Source organism: Terrapene carolina, unplaced genomic scaffold, assembly GCF_002925995.2.
Source record: "Terrapene carolina triunguis isolate 2854851 unplaced genomic scaffold, T_m_triunguis-2.0 Scaffold95, whole genome shotgun sequence".
Taxonomy (NCBI): Eukaryota; Metazoa; Chordata; order Testudines; family Emydidae; genus Terrapene; species Terrapene triunguis.
In genome coordinates, this window is record NW_020664446.1 from 22623594 (window position 1) to 22643111 (window position 19518).

Consider the following 19518-nt stretch of genomic DNA (forward strand, 5'->3'; position numbering starts at 1 on the left):
AAAATTAGTGTTCTTCAACTTTTTAAAGTTTGCGACATGAAGATGAGGGAATTTTGGAAATTATGAAGAAGTTTTATTTAATCATTAAGGGAGGGAATGTAATGATTCAGTTCAGCTATACTTCTATGAACATTTCTATAGAAAACTCTGAGCAAACCAAATTATGTAAAAGCCAGCTTTTACGTTACTTTTTTTGTACACCAAAATGCTGAGTTATCATTTTAAATTGCCTCATTACTGTACAATTACAAGACATAGCAATGGTGTTTTAACTACTTTTCTGTACAGCCGCCTTAGAAATTTCAGTAAACCACAGAGGTTTCACTAGCAAGCATTGCACATGTATAATCTTTTATAATAATTGCGTAAGCTATTAATTTGTACTATTTAGATGGTAACATTTTCTTTTGGAATTTTGCCTGTAAGGGGAGGAGGGCGCTCACAGTGATGATCTCAAAAATCAGCAAACGGTAGCTTTCATAGCATTTCCCGTACCTACCTGCCCTGTGTCTAACTTCCATCGAATATTGCTGTGAAATGCATGGGAGACTTCTCTGAATGTCCCTTTCACGCCGCGAAGCAAACCTATTATGGGAGGATCTGTTAAATTCATGGAAAAAGTAGAATATCTGTCTGTTAGTTTTTTTGTTTGTTTCTTATAATTGCCTTCTGCTTTATGGGAAATTTTCTTACACGCATAATGGATTTTTAAATGGAAAAAAAAGTTTTTATCAGTGCCTATTTATGTATTTTGTGCTACATAAACATTTTTGGAAAAACTCTACATTTTTTGTGTGTGTGTGTGTGTGTGTATATATATATATATATATATATATACACACACATATATATATATATAGAGAGAGAGAGAGAGAGAGAGAGAGAGAGAAAGTGAAATAAAATAGTATAAACTCTCAGTGGATTTTGTGTTTGCTTTTCAAATCTTCTAATATCTCTGTTTTCTTTTCACCAGAATAATCAACTTTGTTCCCTTTAACCAGTAATACTAGGAATGATACAATATTAGTTGATATGGAATTCATACTACAGTAAAAGCTGTATTATCTGGCACTTTACCAACCAGAAAGATCTATAAATCGGCATTTCTGATCTTCATTGAAAGTCTGGTTTATAGTCCAGTTGGCGTGGGGCTGGAAGGCTCCCTACTTGGCTCCGCGTGGCTCCCCGGAAGTGGCAAAATGTCCCTGCTGCTCCTAGGTGGAGGAACAGCCATGAGGGGTTCGGAGTGTGGGAGAGGGTGAGGGGCGTAGGCTCTGGGAGGGAGTGTGGATGCGGGAGGGGGTTCAGGGCAGGGGGTTGGGGCGCGGCAGGAAGTGCGGGATGCCGGATCCGGGCAGCACTCACCTCGGGCCATTCCCCGCAAGCAGCGACATGTCCCTGCTGCTCTTAGGCGGAGGCGTGGCTGGGTGACTCTACGCACTGCCCCTGCCCCACCCCGACCGCTGGCTCCGCAGCTCCCATTGCCAGGAACTGCGCGGCCAATGGGAGCTACGGGGGCAGCACCTGTGGGCGGAGGCAGCGCACAGAGCCGCCTAGCCACGCCTACACCTAGGAACAGCACTTATGTCCCCATTTGCGGGAACCCACCCGAGGTGAGCACCACCCAGATCCAGCACCCCACACCCTCCTCCCATGCCCCAATCCCCTGCCCTGAGCCCCCTCCTGCACCCAAACTGCTTCCCACAGCGCACACCCCGTCCTGTGCCCCTATTCCCAGCTCTGAGTCCCCTCCCGCACCCAAAGTCCCTCCTTCTTAGTTAACCAGAATTTTTGACTTACTGGCACTCCCCATTCCCCCAACAAAGCTTTTACTGTATAAAACTTTTACAAAGAGAAACCATTAATTATTGACGCAGTCAACCTAACTTGAGAAAATTACAATGTAACACACAGGCTGTTTACCTGCAAAATTCCTATCTGGTTACATTAAATGGGAAAATACTTAGTCAACAAATGGAAGTGTTTATTTCTTATAGGTAATCATTTGAAGTACTTAGAATTTACTTAAAAGAATGCTGTCATTTTGGTGGTTGCATTATGTGCCCTCCATCCTCCCAAAAATATTTTTAAAGACCAATATTAATGGAACTCCATTAAATTATTTTATTGTCAATCTTTATTCTTTTTATAACCTCTCTGCACCTTCCAGGGTTTTAATTACGAACAGTGTGGATAGAGACCTCCTTTCCGCTACTTCCCTGTCAAATTAAAAACAACACTCCCAAAAAACCCTCCCCCATAACTATAGAAATCACTTTTGGTTTTCTTAAATTAGGGCTGGTCTACACCCAGCCGCTAGTTCGGCGGCTGGGGATCGAAGTTCTGGGTTCGACTTATTGCATCTGGTCTGGACGCGATAAGTCGAACCAGGAAGTGCTCGCCGTCGACTGCGGTACTCCAGCTCGGCGAGAGGAGTACCGCGGAGTCGACGGGGAGCCTGCCTGCCGCGTGTGGACCGCCTCTGAACCGCGGTAAGTTCGAACTAAGGTATGTCGACTTCAGCTACATTATTCACGTAGCTGAAGTTGCGTACCTTAGTTCGACTTGGGGGGTTGGTGTAGACCAGGCCTTAGAGCTTTAATGTCAAATAGGTTATTAAAGAGAAAATCCAAAGGATATTAAATAATCATCTATAGCTTATCACTCAAGCTACTCTATAGGTCTAATTCTAACATGAAGAATAAATGTTACTTAAGGGATTCACAACCCTTAATGATCCTTTGAGAATTCATGGTGCTCCACAAGAGACATTCACATAGCATGTAGTCTCAAAATGGACATTTGCTTTCTTCTCTCTGAGCCTGTTTAACTGTTCCATTCCTTTGGAAGTCATCTTCTAAATAGCTTATCCAATCTGTCACTACTCCCCTGCTTCTCTATAGCCTCTGGGCTTGTCCACTGGATTGACTGAAGTGCTTAAAAGATCCTTTTTCCAGTCCAAAAGAAATTAACCATGTTTTTATTTAGTTTTTGGTAATCAATCAGTGTGATCTAGAAGGTAGAGACTAGACCTGAGAGTCAGGAGACCTCTGTTCTCTGCCATTATTAGTTAAAGTAGGACTATTTAGAATCTAATCTTTTGGGTGCAGGGATGGTGTTTCTGTTTTGTGTTCGTACAGCACCTAGCACAATGGGGTCCTGGTCCATGAACAAGGCTTCTAGGCACTATGCTAATACAAATAATTATAATATGGCAAATTGTAACCTCTTTGTGGCTCAGTTTCTTCATCTGTAAACTGGGACTATTGGTCTTAACGCATCCTCCTTTCTGAAGGACTTTTGAGATCTGTGAATGAGAAGAGCTGTCTTAAAGTGTTAACTAAATTGCATCAGTAATACTTGCAAGAACCTATTTAAGTTAACTTTTAATCCACCAGGTTCAAAATTTAGTAACAACATCACACATTTCATAAAATTCTCTTTCTTCGTGTGGTAGTTATATGTACTATGCCAGCATTACTTTCCAGGGCAACCACTGTGTTTTATTAATTGCTTGTGTTCCATCTTGTCTGTCAGTGTGATGGCCTTGTATCTTTCTCTGATGACATGTAAATTTTCCTTTTAAAGAGAATTTTAGATGCCACTAACTTTCAAATAGTCCCATAACACTTAAAGGTCCGCGTGAAACTGGATTTTTCCAGCGTTATTGAAGAATTCAGATTTAATCTTCCACTCTAGGGATTACATATTTAACATTCTTATTATAGATTTGACATTTAAAAATATGTACTGATGAATCAATAAAGGCCATAAAGGCTACAGCACATAAGTGCCAGCTGTTGTAATTTAGTTCAGAAGACATGTGGCATTGCTGTCTAAATATGGATTTAAACGGGAGATAGAGCATTTACAATAAAATGCTAACATTTTAAAATTTTCGCTGGATGTGTGCATTAATCTGATGGTTATTCCACATTCTGAATACACAAGCTACCATCTGAATGTATGACCTGAGTGTAAAAAACAAGGTGCTCCCATCTGTGTGCAACTTGAGAAAAGAATTCTAAACTAGGACAACCAAAGCATCTGTCTATCTTGAGCTTCAGCTATTTGCACTCCGTGTTGGATTATGGATTAACTACGAAAATCAAAGAATAACTTTCATAGACATAGCAGGCACTGTTTCTGGCCTAATGATTAACGATTTGCTATGGGGCAAAGGGCAGGGAAGATGGGGAAGAGTGGCGTGTAATAGAAATCTGCTCCAAGCTGCCAAATACCTGGCCAAAACTTAGTTCCATATTTTGAACCCATTTTTACTTAATATGGCTGAAGTACAATTAGATCAGTTGTGTGGCTTTTTAAGCTGTACCGTATTTCTGCTGAAGGAGAGCCCTTAATGAACTGCTATATATTTAGATCAGTTGCTTTCCAAAATTCAGCCGTTTCTAATACCATATTTGGAGAGCAGTATTCTCTCTCTGCCCTATATCCATGACTCCCAACCCCCACAGCAAGTTACAGGTAGAGTGACTAGAAATCCATGCTAAAATAAAGCTTTGTGTTGAGTTAACTTTTCTCAACATTGTAGCATGTATAGTTTTCTTAAGATTTCAGAAGTATGGAGAGAATGCTCATGAGATTTTTAGCATGGATTTCTAGTGACTCTACCTATAGCTTGCTGTGGGGGTTGGGAGTCAGAAAAAAATGTGATTGAGTTAGGAATTATTTAAGAACACTTTATTAAATGACCAAAAAGCCACAACTGAGGAAGAAGGCTGTATTGGTTAAAAAGCCAACTTGGTTTGGAGGGGAAATGAACGCAGCTATAAAAAAAAACAAACCCTAACAAATGGAAAGAAGGGAACACTGAAAATAAATATAAATCAGAAGCTAAGAACTGTAGAAAATTGATAGGGGAAACAAAAAGACACAGGGAGAAATCTGTGGCCAGCACAGTTAAATACAATAAGAAGGAGTGTCTTAGGAACCAAAAGAATCCTAACACTGGTATTGGTCCATTACTAAATGGAAAGGGTAGAATTATCAAAAGGGAGAAGTGTTCAATAAATGTTTTTCTTTTTTGTATTTGGGAAAAAAGAGATATAGTCATATAATATAACACACTTTCCAGTGCACTATCATAAAGGTTATGCTTGTGTTAAGGTTCTTTTTAGTGAAAGTCATGGACAGATCACGGGCAATAAACAAAAATTCATGAAAGCCTGTGACCTGTCCCTCACTTTTACTAAAAATAACTGTGACAAAATGGGGAGGGAGGAGGGTCCAGCTCCCACGGCTGCTGAGGCTCCGGGGTCCCCCCCGCTACCCAATGTTGCTGGGAGCTGCGGACGGCTCCCTCTGGCTGACAGCTCCAGTCCCAACGCCTCGGTGCTGAAGTGGAAAATGTCACAGAGGTCTCTGGAAGTCATGGATTCTGTGACTTCCGTGACAAAATCTTAGCCTTAACTATCATCTCAGGAGGATGTTAAATCCAGGAGGTCTGGAATACCTTGCACCCAAGCTTTTAAAAAAGCTGGGTGAAAAGCTTGTTGGACCGTTAATGTTGATTTTTTTCAATAAGTCTTGGAACAGCAGGGACGTTCCAGAAGACAGGAAGAAAGCTAAAGGTGAGCCAATAGTAATAAAGGGTAAGTGGGATGACCCTGGTAATAGTAGGCTGGTCCTTCTGACATTGATCCCAGGCAGGATAATGGGTGGCTGATATGGGACTTGATTAATAAAGAATTAAAGGAGGGTAATATAATGAATACTAATCAACATGGTTTCAGAGTAGCAGCCGTGTTAGTCTGTATCCGCAAAAAGAACAGTACTTGTGGCACCTTAGAGACTAACAAATTTATTTGAGCATAAGCTTTCGTGGGCTACAGCCCACTTCTTCGGATGCATGGGTTTATGGAAAATAGATCATGTCAAAGAAATGTCTCATCTTTTTTTATACGATTATAAATTTAGTTTATAAAGGCAATAATGTTGATGTAGTAAACTTCCGTAAGGTGTTTGACTTGGAACCACATGACATTTTCATTTAAAAAAAGTATAATGATATAAAAATTATCTTGGTACCCATTCAATGGAACTGTAAACAGGGAATCATCATCAAATGTCTGTGTCTAGTGGGGTCTTGCAGGGATCAGTTTTTGGCCCTACACTATTTAACATTTTTATTAATGACCTGGAAAGAAACATATAATCATAAAGTTTGCCGATGACATAAAAATTGGGGAAGTGATAAATAGTGAAGAGTACAGGTAACAGATACAAAGCAATGTGGATTGCTGGGTAAGCTGGGCTCAAGCAAACAATATGCATTTTAATATGGGTAAATGTATACATCTAGGAACAAAGAACGTACTTACAGGATGGAGGACTCTATCCTGGGAAGCAGTGATTCTGAAAAAGATTTGGGGGTTGTGAATAATCAGCTGTACATGAGTTCCCAGTGTGACACTATGGCCAAAAGGGGTATTGTATGTTTTGGGTGTGTAAACGTGACTTTTGAGTTGGAGTAGAGAGGTTATGTTACCCCTGTATTTGATGCTGGTGCCACTGCTTCTGGAATACTGTGTCCAGTTCTGGTATCCGCAATTCAAGAAAGAGGTTGATAAATTACAGAGGGTTCAGAGAAGAGCCAAGAGAATGACTAAAGGATTCGAAAACATGCTTTGTAGTGATAGACTCAAGGAGCTCATTCTATTTAGTTTAACAGGAAAAAGTTAAGGGGTGACTTTATTACAATCTATGGGTACGTCTACACAACAAAGAAAAACCTGCGGCTGGCCTATGCCAGCTGACTCGGGCTCGTGGAGCCTGGGCTATGGAGCTGTTTCATTGCTGTGTAGACCTCTGGGCTGGGGCTGGAGCCTGAGCTCTGGGACTGTCCCACCTCACAGGGTCCTAGAGCCTGGGCTCCAGCCTGAGCCCAGAAGTCTACACAGCAGTGAAACAGCCTCACAGCCTGAGCCCTGTGAGCCTGAGTCGGCTGGCACAGGCCAGCTGCAAGTTTTTCTTTGCTGTGTAGACATAGGGAACACATATTTAATATTAGGCTCTTTAGTCTCTCAGAGAAAGGGATAGCATGAGTCTATGGCTGGAAGTTGAATCTAGACGAAATCAAATGGGAAATAAGGTGTAAAATTTTAACAAAGAGAATAGTTAACCATTGGAATAACTCCCCGAGGTTGTGATGGACTCTCCATCACAGACTATTTTTAAATCAAGATTGGATGTTTTCTAAAAGATGCTCTAGGACTAATTTTGGGGAAAGTTCTATGGCATGAGTTATACAGGAGGTCAGACTAGATAATCATAGTGGTCCGTTCTGGCCTTGTAATGTATTAATGTAATTACACTCTATGCACTCAAATCTATAAGGAAAATAGTACATACACAGTTAATTATTTTCTTTGTAATTAACTTTATTTACCAACCAATTTTCCCTCTCACTTAGCAAAGCAATGTTCTTTAATGAGGATCATATTTGTGAGACATTTGAATTGTTAAATTAAAAATAGTTTGTTTATTCTTCATAAGCTACGGAAAATATGGACTTAGAATGGAAGTGGCATTTGCTTCGTAACTACAGCAGGATGCTAAAATTCACATGCTTTTTCTTAAATTGGAGTGTCCTAGGTATTTCTAAGATAGTTTGTTAGCTGGCTAAGACATGATTCTGGAATGGTTGAAACAATGTAAGTTCAATTATTTCTTCTAAGTTAAACTCTTTCTGTCAAGGATATCTATCTTGTTCACCTTGAGGCACTGGGATCACACTTTCTCATTTCCATATAATCATCTACTTAACAGAAAATTGCATGGAATTCATCTTGTTGCTATTCTCCTTCAGGCCGGAAAAGATGATGTTGTGCTTAACTGACAATTTCCTTGTAAAATCATATGCAGTGAGGTCCTTTTAAAATACAAACCTGTTAAGAAATAGAGCTGTTAAAGATGACCTTTTCTTCCTACCCAAACATACGTGAAATAGAAGTTTATGAACATGTTCTGGGTGCAGTGGGCATGAATACAAATGACCGTATTTTCTGTGTGTGTGTGTGTGATTGAATGTTAAATTCAGCTTTTTTTTTTTTTTTTTAATTTTAATGTGGGGAAACGTTGCTTGAGATACCAAGACCCAAATTCACAAGAGCCTTGGTTATAAACCTAGTAACATCCATCCTTCACTAATTATTAGAGCTGGTTGGGAATTTTTTATTGCAATGATTTTCCAGCGGAAAATGCAGTTCTACAAAATTGAAGTTTCTACAGGAAAAAGTTGGATTTTTTTTCATGTCAAATAGAAATTAAATATTTGATTTAGGATCCATTCAACCTTAATCAGAATATTTCATTTTTTCCCAAAAAAAAGACATGAAAGAAAGTCGGGCATCAGGCTCTCAAACTACAACTCCCAGGAGGCAATGTACCCCAGTGGGAAAATGCAGCTTAATGCTCTAAGCATTTCAAATCGTTTCAACAACCCAAAATTTGATTGAGAATGTTGACTTGTGTGTGTTGGGGGTGGGGGTGGGGGAGCTTGAGCAAAACTTTGTAAATGAAATATTTCAACATTTCCAAATTAAAAATTTTTGGAATTTCCATTCCACAATTTTTTTTTTGAAATGTCAACTTTTTGTCTCATTTTGAGACTAAAAGAAATGGTTTCCATGGGACAGAAATTCTGAATTTCACTCAGTTCTATTAATTATTCTGAAATGTTGGTTTCTGCTTGATGTCACTTGGCTTTTAAGAGTCCCATTGTCTCATCTTACATAAGAACATGAGCAAGGCATCATGTTTTTGCTGTAATGGGGCATGGAATTCTCTTGTCTTTGGTGCAACAAGTTGCCTTGCTCAACTACTTCAATGAGCACAGTTCACATACTCAGTGGAGTCCAGTCTCTTTCCCTTCCAGGAGTTAAAGTTTAGCTGAAGCCACTCACCTTAGGCTAAGCTGCTCCTTGGTTTCTTTTTCTGAGTTGCTCAGCCCACACCATAGATCTTTTTTTCTCCCATGTCCATTATATCCCTTGGTAAGAAAATCAGCCACCTCCTCCCACCTAGCTGTTTCCAAGTGGAATCAACATCTGATTATAGGGTGGGGTGATTGAGGTGAACACTGCTAGCTTGTCACACTCAGCTCATTCCCTTCCATTTTAAGGACTTCTTAAGACATTTACAAAAATGGATTTGATTTAATCACTGTTGGAGCCTTATTTATAATTTTCCTTTTCTGTTTTTTTGTTAGAGCCTCTCTCTTTTCAAAATGGTTTTTAAGTATACAGTATTCAAATTCTGCTGTACAGCACACTGAGAACTTTGACAAATAAACGTGCCAGCTAATTCGAGGTTTGGATGCATTGCTGTTTATCACAGATTACAATTTATTAGAACTGGGAAACCTTTTTATGCAAATTGTTTTGAAAAATGGAATGGAGCTTTTGTACAAAATGTATCCTATTTTGATGGGAAAAAAATGGAGAAAAATCTGGTTTTGACAATAAAAAAAGTCTTTATTTTTTCTTTCCCCCCCATTCCCCCCCATCTACTTTCCTTTTTAAACTTTTAAAGGAAGAGGGCAAGTATGAGGGGGCAAATCTTTTTCATTTAGTCAAAAGTCAAAAATTCTTTGGGAAAAAATTTGAACAAAACATTTTCATTTTGATAAATTATTTCATTTTGTGTAGGGATAAAGAATATAGATATTGTAAAATAACTTTGATAAACTTTGGGCTCAAACCCAAACCATGAAAGTGTTGGCAAGCTCTGCTTTTCTCAGCTGAGTGTCTATCAATATAACTGTCCTTTCAGTGGACATAAAAGCACATCAGAATGAAGTGAGTAAGTGTGCTTTAATAGAATGCCTATAGAGATTACAGTGAAACTAAAATAGAATTGTTTTCAATTAAAAAAAAGTGTGGATTGAGAAGCATTTTGACTGGTGAACATCAGCTACCTGACCTTGCCTATGTGACTCTGTCTCTTCCTCCATCCCACTTTGTACTTCTTTGATAAACTTATTTGGTACCATGCAGGCCTTTTGATGTGCACCTTGGTAACCTATCCAACATATTGTTTGTGCTGCAATGTAGTGGAGTCAGAGCATTCTAAATCCCATAATGTCTCAGACAATCCTGGGGGATTTGGAATGTACAACACTCTACTGTACCTTAGCACGTGCATAGTTCTATGGAAAGACAGGCAAGTAAGTTGTGCAGCGTGGTCTGTTGAAGAGGTACCTGGATGCATATACATTTGAAATGGAAAGGAAGGAAGAACTTGCTCAGAAGACAGACTGGATGGAGAAGCTGAAAGGAATTGTTGGGAGCGGGAGATAAGGAGGGAATAGGCAGAGAGAAACATTTGCCATCACCTGCTCCCAATATAAATCCTCCCCTGCCTGTACTTCATTCTGATTCCTTCAGTTGCGAAAAATCTCTTCTGAATTTCATTTCCTTCCTTCCAGTAACATTATTAAAAAAGATGTCCTGGTTTTTAGTGGGAAATAAAAATTGTTCACCATGTATACAATGAAGGAAAACTATCTTTAAATTTTCTTCTGGGTAATTGGATAGAATCCCTGCTACTTGATGGCTTTCCTTAAGAAGCCATCAGAAAAGTAGTCATTTGAGTGTTAGTAAATATATTACACACTGTGAGGTAAATATGAAAACATAGAGTACTGACACAGAGACATGTTCTACAAGAATGAAAATGAAAGTGCTGATCAGTCAGTATTCTAGAAGACCGTTGTGTGTGTATTGTCATTGTCGCCTATCACTCGATACGAGGATGATGTCTGCGGGGAAGATTTTTTGGGGCGGGGGTTCATTGGTGAAACTTAAGATGGCTGTGGAGTCCAATCCGTGTTCGACAGGTTTTTCCACATATATGATGGGTGGTTGCTTGGAGACAGCACAACTGCTGGCCGGGATGCTGTACAATTTCCTTCTTCCTTTGCTGTTTCTCAGCCTCTTGAGCAAGGCAATTCTCTTCAAAATGGAACGAGGCTTGATGTATGATGCAACACCATTTCAGTCTATTGCCAGCCAGCTCTTCCCAATTCGTGGGGTCAGTGCCTCCCTTCTTAAGATATACTTTCAGGTGTCCTTGTAGCGTTTCCTCTGTTCCCCTGTGGGTCTTCTTACCATGACTAAGTTGAGAAAAGAGGACTTGCTTCAGAAGATGAGGATCAGCCATCTGCACACAATGGCCAGCCCAGGGAAGTTGATATTTCATAATCTTCACCTCAACAGTGGTGATGTTAGCTGCAGAGAGAATGCTGGCATTAGTGTGACAATCTTCCTATCTGATATGGAGAATCTTCCTAAGACAGAGCTGGTGCTAGCACTGCAGATGCTTAAGATGGGTTCAGTATGTCACTCATGTCTCGCACCCATAAAGAAGAGTGGGGATGACTAGTGCATTGTAGACCAGGATCTAGTTTCCATATGAAGACCTCTGTCAATAAAGACACGATGAAGCAACTTTCCAAAGGACGTGCTGGCACAAAGGATCCAATGTTCAATCTCCACATCAAGATTGGCTGTCTGGGAGAGGTGGCTACCAAGGTAAGGGAAATTTTCAGTGCTTTCCAGGAGTTCATCACCGCTGACAATTAGTGAGAGAAGGGGGGCAACTTGTGCTGGGGCTGACTGGTGGAACACCTTAGTCTTCCCAATATTGAGAGAAAGTCCCAGGCTATGATAGGCACCTAAGAAAAGATCAAGGGTGGACTGTAAGTCAGCCTCTCTGTACACAAGGATGGCACAGTTGTCAGCATAGTGAAGGTCGGTAATAACAGTCCTGGTGACCTTAGTTTTAGAATGAAGATTCTGCAGGTTGAAGAGCTCGCTGTCCATGCAATACGCAATCCTAATTCCAGAAGAGAGGTGGTCACGAATAAGAGTCAAGATTACAGCAAAATAGATGGAAGAAATGGTTAGGCCACTAACAGAGCCCTGCTTAACACCAGTATGGATGGTGAACGAGTCCATCTCCAACCCATAACAAAGGATGGTGGTGGTCATCCCATCATGAAATAGCCTGAGAACATGAATGCACTTAATGGACAACCGAACCTAGACAGCACCTTCCATAATGCTGCATGATTAATGAAATCAAAGGCCTTAGGTCAATAAATGCCATAAACAATGGCTGGTGGTGTTCTCTACACTGCTCTTGGATCTGTCGTGCAACAAAAATCATGTCAGAGAGGAAGGCAATGCCTCAGTAATTCCTACACATTGACTTGTCCCCTTGCCAATATTGTGACCATTTTTAGGAATTCTTTAGGTCGGATGAAATTTCTTCATTAACCCAAATTCTAATAAGAAGTTGATGGCGTTTTTGCACAAGTGCCATTACACCAGCTTTGAAGACTTCCAAGGGATGCCATCTGGGCCTGGTGCCTTGTTGTTTCTAGTCTGAACGATGGCATATCAAACTTCCTCAGGAGATGGGGGGCAAGCAAGAGATTCTGTTTATTACAGAATACTGAGAAATGGACTCAATGGTGGCAGCTGAGACTTCAGATTCGTGGTTAAGTAGAGTCTTGAAGTGCTTCTTCCAACATAGCTTGAGGGCTACATTGTCCTTAAGAAGGGTGGATCTGTCCTAGGATCGCAGAGGGGTTGTGCTGCTTGAGCTTGGCCCATAGATGTCTTTCGTTGCTTTAAAAAAAAAAAAAAAAAAAAAAAAAAAAGCTTCTCATATCAGGCTGATTGGCGAAGCTCTGCATCTCCACAGCCTTTATTTGCCCCCACTGGTTCTTGATGTCACACAGCCTTCTTTGAAAAACAGCTTTAAGCCGATGATAAGTCTCATTTTTGCTGGTTAGAGAGTTCATTTTGCCAAGTGCAAAATGTGCTTCTCTTCTTATGAATAAGTGCTAGGATTTCCTTGTTGTTCTCATCAAACCAATCCTGATGGTGGTGAATGGCGTATCCAGTCGACTCTCACATGCCTTGTGAATAATGCTCTTGTACTCTTCCCAGTGTGTTTGGATATCATTGATGATGTCAGATAGGCCAAAGAGACTCTCGATGAGGCGCTGTGAAGGGTCTCAGGACCAGCGTGATTTACAGGTTTACAGTGTTTTGGTGCAAGCCACACATTCATGATTGATTTGACCAAATGATGGTCTGTCCAGCAGTCATCCATACCTCTCATGACTCATGTAATATGGACATCAGTACGATCACCGGCTCTAACGATGACATAGTCAGGAAGATGCCAGTGTCTGGAGCCTGGGTGTTTCCAAGTGGTCTTATATTTGTTCCTCTGTCCAAAGATGGTATTTGTGATAAGCAAATCATGCTCCATACATTTGCTGATGAGGAGAATGCCATTAGAGTTGACTTTCCCCAACCCTTCTTTTCCAATGGTACCTTCCAGAATTCGGGGTGTCGCCCAACTCTTGCACTGAAGTCATCCATGAAGATGAGCTGGTCTTCCTTGGCCGTGTCAGTCAAGATTGAATCAGGAGCACTGTAAAACTGCTCCTTGTTGTCTTCTTCATTGTCAAGTGTGGAAGCAAATTCATTGATGATCGTGGCATACTGGTTGTTACTAAGATTAAGACAAAGAGTCATGAGACATTTTGTGAATACCCATAGGGAGTTTTAAAAGCTGGCTAGCAATCTTGTTCTTGATGGCAAAACCAGCCCCATGAATATGTCTCTCTTTAGATGACTTTCCTTTCCAAAAGGAGGTATAGCCTAGACTGGGAATTGAGAGAGACAGAGCTGGCAACAGAATCTGTTTAACTTCCTGTTTGGCCTTGGGCAAGTCACTTGACCTCTCTGCCTTTTTCTGCTCCCATCCTTTGTCTAGTTTGTATGTTCTTTGGGAGCAGGAACTGTCTCAATATGCTTGTACAGAACCTAGCACAATGGGGCCTTGATCTTAGCTTGCGCATCTGGGCACTAATATGATACAAATAATAAACAATAATAATAAATAAATGGATGGACATGGACAGACATCTTTGTGACTTGTAGACTAGTGACAAAAAACAGGCTGCAATTTTTTTTTGAAGGAGCCTAAGGAAGTTAAGCTCCAAAATCCCACTGAAATTCATTTGGAGCTGAGCTACCAACTGCCTTAGGCTTTTTTGAAAAGCCTCGTCTTAATGCATAACAGAATCTTCCTTGCATTTGAGTTGTCATTTGCTAGATTAATTTGATTGGGAGACTATGGAGCTAAGAAACTGAAGCCCAGATGGTCTCTCTAATGTCTTCAATTGCTGTTTGGATGATATGTAGTGGCGTCTAATTCTCTGCATCCTCGTATATGTGTAAAAAGAGTTCAAATAGCCTTCCTGTTTTTTAATATTCTTTTAGTGAAGCGATTACAAACTAGGGAATCCTTCATATTGATCCTTACTTGGTGGCATGATTTTCATAGACATGACTATACTGCACAGTAGTGCAGTGAGTGTTCTCTTTAGATAGTGCTGATGTAATACATCGAGTGATGAACTAAACACAACCACCTGAAAGGGGGATAAATAGAGAATTTTTTCTAAAGATTGAAATTTAAAATTAAAAATTAGTTAAATTTGTTTCTGAGGAGGGCAATGGGATTTTGAAATCCTTTTGACGTGACAATTTTGGCTGCTCTTCACTATTGAGGAAGTTTGTAGGGCTTAGACTTACTGTACAAATGTATAGTAAAAATTTAGGCTCTGATCCTGCAAAGACTTAAATATGTGCTTGCAATTCCACACTGTGACTAGTTCCACTCACAGTGGACTACTCATAATGTGTATAGTTAAGCATATGAATAAGTCTTCGCAGGCTTGGGGCCTTAAAATGGAAATCCTGGTTGTAACTTGGTAAGTTACCAAGTTCATACATTTTCTTGCTACTGGAAAAGCATTAAACAGTTAACACTGTATTTTAGTTCAGCATATGATTTAAGTTACTTCCTTCACTCTCCTTACTGGAGGAAAATTAAATATGTAAATGTCAGATTACTGGTATAGCAAATCCTCCTAGTATAGACACAGCTCCTACTGGCAAAAATTTGCTTTTGGTGGTGTAGTTTATACCAGTTCCCTGAATGAAAAAAGTGTTTTTGTTGGTGTATAATTGCATCTGTGCTAGGGCTTTTGCTGGTATAAAAACGTCAAAAATCATACTCTATTATTATTGTACTGACAAAAGATTCTTGGGAGGACCTAGCCTTAATGGTGCTCTACTTGCGTTATATTCATAAGTACAAGCACAGGGTTTTCATTTCCAGACACTAATGTGCATTGCTTTGCTAGTACAGTGATAACTGTTTCTTCATGCTCTATAATTTTATTCTAAAAATTCTCTTGAGACTTTGGTGTTCAAGGTCTTCACCTGAATATAAATTTGACATTGTTTTTCTGCTTTACAACATTTGTTTCTACCTCACTTTTTTTTTTTCCTGGATGAAATTTTGTAGGTGATTAGTCTGCGTTATATGCTAGGTCCATCTGATACTTCTGGGGAAATTCTGCGTCACTACGCAATGCAGAATTTGTGCAGAATTTCATTTTTCCCTGCAGAATTGGTGCTGCAGAGCTGCTGGCCGCCACTAGTGGCCGCTGTACCCAGCAGAGCCAGGCTCTCCAGCTCGCAAATACAGGACACTGCGTGTGTGTGGGGGGGGTGGGGGGGGCGGAGATCTGGAGGGTTCTGGGCAGCTGCAGTTCCCATCATGTCCTGAAGGAAGGAGGCAGCATGCAGGAAACTCCATACGAGCCTGGGACCCAGCATCAGGCTGTTTCTCTTTCTGGATCCCTGGGCTCTGGGGAATTGGAGGTACAGGTGTCTGGGATGGGGGGCACCCCGTGGCTGGGCTCTGGAGGATAGAGGTGTGGGTGTCTGAGCTGGGGCGTAAGGGGTGTGAGTGTCTGGGCTGAGGGTAGCCCTGTGGCTGGGCTCTGGGGGAAGGGGATGCGGGTTTGTGGGCCATGGAGTGCCCGTGGCTGGGCTATGGTGGGAGGGGGTGCAGATGTGTGGGCCGTGGGGTGCCCTGTGGCTGGGCTCCAGGGGGAGGGGTGTAAGTGGAGATTTCTGCCTCCCCTTCCCCAAGATGAGCCTAGCTGGCCCATGTGACCCACCCAGACAGAGGTGCCCAACAAAATCATAACAGAGAAACAGGAACTGAGCTCTCATAGTAGTTTCTTAACTCTCTACTCCTGGGGGAATCTTTTTTGTTGTCTGTATTGTTACAGACATACTTGCTGACAGGTATTTTGAAATAAAAGTACCCAAATGAAACTTGTGCGATTATATTGTGTTGTTTTGACACACAAAATATACAGAATTTTTTTTGGCACAGATTTCCACCAGGAGTAATCTGACCATGTGACCCCAGGAAAAGTACATCCTTGCTTAGATTAAAATTTTGGTTCATGGTCAGAATCAGAATCTAGCATGACCTTAAATACCTGTATCCAACACAACACTATTATGTGAAGGTCAAGTTAAAATTTGGAGCAGTCAGTCTAGGCTGTGGCCTAGGGTTGACTCCAAGTGAGGCTAAAGTGTATTGAGCATCAGCTGTGTTATTGCCAATGGGAATGTCTTACAACAATCAATGGAAGCTAAGTATTTAATACTGTCCCATAATGCCTTGCAGAGACCGCAGAATGGCCTTAGATAGCTAGTGTCAATAGGTCAACCCAACCAGAACTCGCTTCCCAATATATGTTGCCAGTCACAGTCACATGCCTTCTAGTTCTTTCATGGAGGTGAACATCTTCATCATACTGATTCCCGAAGTATCTGATGAACCTAGATCTATAATGGATGCTAAGAGCATATCACAGAGGGCTTCCATCTGGCCAGAGGCCACCATCAGAACTTTGGGCTGATGCATCAACATTTCACAAATTTGGCTGGCACAATTAATACCAACATTTGTACAATGTAATGCATGCCCAGAAATAATTTCAACCAACATAACTCAAGTTTAGAGCTATTATGGATACTTGGATATAACAGCAAATACACTGAATACATGTGAAAGGTCTGTGTGCAGATGCCATGACTCCCTTTAGTTTGCATGAAGCTAATAATTCTAGTTAAGCACCTCTCACCTCTAATATAATCTGTAATGTAGACAAAGCCATAGTATCTCTGACCTTGGCTGGCTTGAAGATGACCTAACATTATTCCTTTCCTTTTATGATAGTGATTGACATCCTTAAAGGCTAATGTGTGGTGGGGGGATGGTTTTTCCCTGACTCTGGTCACCAAGTGGGAGAGAGTCCACACTTGGATTAACTGAACCCCGAGAAAGGCATCTCCCTTCTTCAGGGGAAAGTGATAGCTGGAAGGTGCAATGAGGGTGGGAGGCAGTCCTCAGCCTGACCAAGTTTGTTGCTGCACTGTTGGCAGAGGATCAGGGGCTGCCCCTTGACTGCCACTATGGCAGTTTTCATTTGCAGGCACTAAAAGAGGAGGGGAAAAGTCCTGGAATAGTCACCATAGCAAATCCTGTACGCAATTGGTTTGATCAATAGTAGCAGCACCATGATAGTAAAAAGTAACACATTAGAAGGATTAATTTTTTTTAACAGAACGTATTTGATGTTTTAAATGAAAAATGCAGAAATATCACACACTCTTCTTCCAATTTGGGAATGATGAGAATGCCGATTTTGTACTCCTACTTACTGGGGCCTTCATCTCAAACTTTATTCTACGTTGATTTTAACCTTGAAATTACTTATTTGGCTCATGATGAATAGTGGGTACAAAAATATTGAATTACATGATGGCTCAATGATGAGCTTTTTCAAACTGTTCCCAGGTCAGTAATTTGTGGTGCTGTTTAAACTTCATTTTGACAATTGCAACTAGATGACTAATCTCCTTTTTGAGGTTTGTGTTTGTATGGAATAAGTCCAGGACAACAATTTCAAGTGTATTTTTTCCCATTGTAACTATATTTTGTAGTTTACTCTGAGATTAGTAGGGAATTTAAATTTTATTTTAATTTCCGCATGGCGTTTTTTAATAAGGCAGCATATCTAGTGGTTAGAGACCAAAAGTGGGAATCGGGGGTCTTGAGTTGTATCCCTGACAGATGAGTCATAGAATCTATATTTCAAGAACCATATGATGTTCAGCAAATCACTTTGTGCCTTGATTTTCCCATAAATAAAATCAAGGAAGGTAATAAAAGTGCCAGGTATTTTAATAAATATTTAAATTTTAGCAGAAGCATACTTTTTTACTGGAACATAATGTAATAACTGTATCCTGCACTAATAAATTCTGGGGCAAAGCACTTATAACCACATTATTGGAGAGTATACTCAAAGCTGTTACACTAAAACGAACTCTGTCTTTTCAGCACCTGCAGTCTGTCATAAATCTCTCTTCTCTGATTTACCACTGAACTTCATCACTACATATGCTCACAACCAACATCTGACCCTGTAGCCCATCCCCCTTACGAACCTGTTCTTTAATATCTCTGTGTCCCCACACTGCTGCACCTTGCCATTTAGGAATATTTGCATTCCTTCTTCCCATTTCCGCCTACCGTCCGCCCCCAGCAAAACCCCACCTAAATTTTAAAAGAATTTCTATTGTGTGTAATATCTGGGATTAGCTGGGATCATGTGTTTGCCTCATGCAAATCTGCCTTTGTGGATTATTGCCTTCATAACTCCCTATCACTTATGACCCCTAGTTGAATTGTTTCTCAACTGTACAGTGATTATTCGGCTCTCGGCATTGTGGCTAATAGCCCTTAGTCAGAGTACTAGGATTTATAACCATAAAGTTATTATGCAAATTAAAACCTCTCAACCAATCATACTGTAGTGAATTTCATAACAGAGGATTAACCACATATTTATGGGTCAGTAACTGTATAGAAAACCTTGGACTCTGGTTGGCTGAGATGGTTCTACTTTCAATACAATTATCAATAAGTATAACATTTTTAAATGCTTATTTTCTGACAACTGTCAAGGAAAAAGATATAAAACAAAAGTGAATTTGCCAACCATCTATACACTGTATAATATTTTCAGATAGATGTACTTTATACTGAAACATCATTCAAATACTCCTTTTCTGCATGTGAGATTCATAATCAGATGTTGGCTTACAATAATAAAGTACTGTATGGTCCAATAGTCACTATGCAAAAAAAAAACCCTGGTTTCAAATCCTAAATATTCAAAGTATCATGAAATAAAGGAGATACCATAGGAAGAGTAACCTGCAACATTACTAAATGTATAGTATCTGTAGTTAGGGCCAAACATTTATGGAAGAAAAAAAAACAATTAAAAAAATAAAAACATGCCAACCCAAAGGGTAGAACGTTTTATTAGTGTGTGCAGATGTGTTGAACTTGAATACCTCTTCTCAGGTCTTAATTTTGTTTTCCCATTTGTGTGAACTCAATTTATGGCAGAGTTTGTGAGATCTTTCTGTAGTGCACGTCTGGTTCTCTGGTGACTTGTGACAGATAAAGTGGAAGGAAGAAAACTTTGAGCATCTTGGTAGAAAGCAGAAGCAGTTACAGATAGGCTCT

At 40.3% G+C, this 19518-nt stretch overlaps 2 protein-coding genes across 2 annotated transcripts in view; one reads left to right on the plus strand and one right to left on the minus strand.

Annotated features, from left to right (window-relative positions):
- The window catches only part of DOCK1 (dedicator of cytokinesis 1), a 530692-nt gene that overhangs the window by 197289 nt on the left and 313885 nt on the right, over positions 1 to 19518 (plus strand). The gene's annotated exons all lie outside the window — the stretch shown is intronic.
- The window catches only part of INSYN2A (inhibitory synaptic factor 2A), a 54885-nt gene that overhangs the window by 23899 nt on the left and 11468 nt on the right, over positions 1 to 19518 (minus strand). The gene's annotated exons all lie outside the window — the stretch shown is intronic.